The sequence below is a fragment of the Amblyomma maculatum genome, chromosome 11, assembly GCF_055883805.1.
Source record: "Amblyomma maculatum isolate TAMU_Amacu chromosome 11, ASM5588380v1, whole genome shotgun sequence".
Classification (NCBI taxonomy): Eukaryota; Metazoa; Arthropoda; class Arachnida; order Ixodida; family Ixodidae; genus Amblyomma; species Amblyomma maculatum.
The window spans coordinates 119,577,800-119,580,907 of NC_139354.1; the positions used below are offsets into that span (position 1 = coordinate 119,577,800).

The window sequence follows — 3,108 nt, forward strand, 5'->3', positions numbered from 1 at the left end:
AAGCGTGCCGCGCACGGCGTTTTTGGCTACATAACATTAGGCCAGGCTTTCGAGCCGTCAGCGTGGCTTCGCCATGATCTTAAAGCAGATGGGGGTCACATTGAGAGCAGCAGTTGATGAGGTCATCAGTGATGTCACACCTTAATTAGTATTAGTAGTAGTTACGCGTATAGACTAGCTAGTCACTAACCGTTAGCCATTAGTTATGACTAACATTGTAACGGTTATTGACGGATATTTCTGTGACATCACATGACGACGTCGTTGTCGTGACGCCATAATCAGATTTACCGCCATCATGATGTTACATAAGGAAATGTACCCAGGTAGCACAGAATGTGGGGCACCAGTAGGTTCGATGTAGGCAAGTGGGGCTGGGGCAACCATCATAAATCCTGCATTGATCCCCGATGGGGCCAAAGTGGGCATGCCCCATTTAGGCTTGCCCCTGTTTCTGCTGCATGGTCTGATGCCATACTGAGAGGCATTACTGTGCGCGCCCGTCCTTTCCCTTTTCTTTCCCTCACCCACCTCACACGGAAGTCATGTGACCGTTCTGGCTGTGTATATATATATTGGATGGCGAAACTTTAAAAGGAGGTCATTCTTGGTCAGGTTACCACGAGCGTCTGTCTGCTTATTTGATATGGTGGCAGCGGTGGGATCAAACTCGATCACGATGTAGTACCGCTGCAGCCCCGTCAACCGGCGACCGACCAGCAACTGCATCCAAGCGTTCCAGCAACTGATTCAAAGCATTCCGGAGGCAAGCGACAAGCAACGCTTCGGAATGGCGGGCATCAAGCCTCCGAGGCCTTTCGACTTCTATTACGCCGTGGACGGGCCTGCCTGGATGGATGAAATTGGTTACTACAGGTTCGCATCCGGATTACACGAGAAGCCAATGAAGTTCAAGTAAGGACTCTGCTCTATACAATAGGCAGAAAATCGCGGGAGATTCGTCGATTGTTAAGCGTCATAGACGAATAAATGAAGGACCTCAGCTTCATAAAGTCGAAGCTTCATAGCTACCTCGTCCAAACCAAGAATACAGTCTACGAGAGTGCTCGCTTTAATTATTGCAGCCAGCAGCTGGCCGAAACAGTAGTCGATTTCGCAACCAATTTTAACAACCTAGCAGACATATGCGAGTTTAAGGACATGAAGGAACGCCTAATTAGAGACGGTTTGTAGTCGGTCTGCGAGACGATGCGTTATCGGAAGAATTGCAGATAGATCCGAATCTCACGCTGAACATTTCTTTGGCAAAAGCACGTACGAGCTAAGCGGTGCAGAAACAGCAAGCTGAGCTAAAAGGGGACGACAGGGCGATCTCAAACGCTTGCGTCGCCGTGGTAAAGTCTAAGAAAATGGCGTGTAGAAACATGTTTACACGCAGACAGACGACTCCTAACCGCCAAAACAGCTGTAGTTTCTGCGCCAGACCATCTCATCCGAGAAACAGTTGCCCAGCGCAACAAAAAAGGTGTGGGTTTTGTCGAACAATAGGCCACTTTGAAAAAACATACCGAAGAAAAAAGCAAGCATACGGGAATCTAGATGGCTTTTCCGAACCCGACAAGGATGTTCTCCGCATGGTCGAGCAGTCACAGAAAAGCGCTTCTGCACACTTGTGAACCATGATGCTCTCTGAAACAGCAGAGCTCCCATGGAAAAAAAATGGAGTTGATTATTCGAGATGAAAGGAGCTGTCTATGTTGCCAATGTCGATTATCACTCCAGGTATCCTGAGCTGGCCCTGCTGGATCGAGGAACATCGGCGGAGATGGTCATCCAACACCTGAAAAGCATATTCGCCAGGCACGGGATTCCGAAAACTATGATATCAGACAATAGACCACAGTTCGTATCACTTGCTTTCATTGATTTCTTAAGACATTACTTACGGCTTCAAACATTTTACAACAAGCCCTCGTTACCTACAGACTAACGGGGAAGTTGAGCGCATGGTAAGGACATTGAAAAGGCTCCTTAAGAAGACGAAGAAACCCTACATTGCCCTGGTGAACTATAGAAATTGACCGGGCCCAGCCTGCTACCTGCTCATGAGTCGTCGCTTACGATCAAGAGTACCATGTATGCCAGCTGCACTAAAATCTCGAGTAGTAAGCCCCTCTTGGAAAAAGCAAGGCGCAAAATACAGGCATAAGCAAAAACTGTATTTTGACAGACATCATGCTTCTAAACCTCTTCCCAGGTTGTCCGAAGGGGACCATGCGTGGCTGCAAGACAGATGTGCCGGAGGCACAGGCCTTCTACCTGCCTCGATGCCCAGGTCGTACTGGATCCAGAGTCAAGGGGGAACCCTACGTCGACACAGACGTCATCTGTTCCTCCTCCCAAAGGGAGAATAAACCAGGCCCTCACCGAACAACCAGGGTGAACAAGCCAGTCAGCCTACGGAAGCAAACGAAAAGGGTGTGAAAAAAAACTGTTTCGAATCCGCATGGCAAGACCATTGTGTCACAGCAGTTGTCCAACAACGAAGAGAATGCGTACCCGAATAGACACCTTCATGCCCAGTGCAAATAACACCACGATACGGGCGCGTCGTACGACCGCCGAAAAGCCTCGGCTTTGATGAGTAAATTGAAATGTAGGGCACACACAGTGCTTGCAAACAGGGGAAGATGTGGCGTCATCCTGAGACGCACTGTACGCGCCCTTCTTTTCCCTTTTCTGTCCCTCACCCAGCTCTCACGGAAGTTATGTGACCGTTCTGGCTGTATATATATATCGAATGGCGAAACATTAAAAGGAGGTCATTCTTTGTCAGGATACCACGAGCGTCTGTCTGCTTATCTGACACATGGGTCCCATAGCGGCGTTGCAAGGGCTAATGCGGGGCATATTCCTGCATCCAGACCACAAGGGTCCCTTTTCGGATATTTGAGGGCAATCCAACCCAAATATGGGCTTTATGGGAAAGCCTTCATAGATCTGAAATGACGCTGCCCCCATTAAATCTTTAAGGGAGCTGCATCTGCTGTAGTGGGGCAAAACAAACGGACATGCCCACATGCTGCCCCAATCGGCCCCTCATTAGTTACTTTAGGGCAGATGAAATTTGAATAAGAGCTCCATTTG

The 3,108-nt window shown here is 48.7% G+C and overlaps 1 pseudogene; it reads left to right on the top strand.

Annotated features, from left to right (window-relative positions):
• Positions 1-790: 790 nt before the first annotated feature.
• On the top strand, positions 791-1,637 carry LOC146174861 (uncharacterized; annotated as a pseudogene).
• The last annotated feature ends 1,471 nt before the right edge of the window (positions 1,638-3,108 follow it).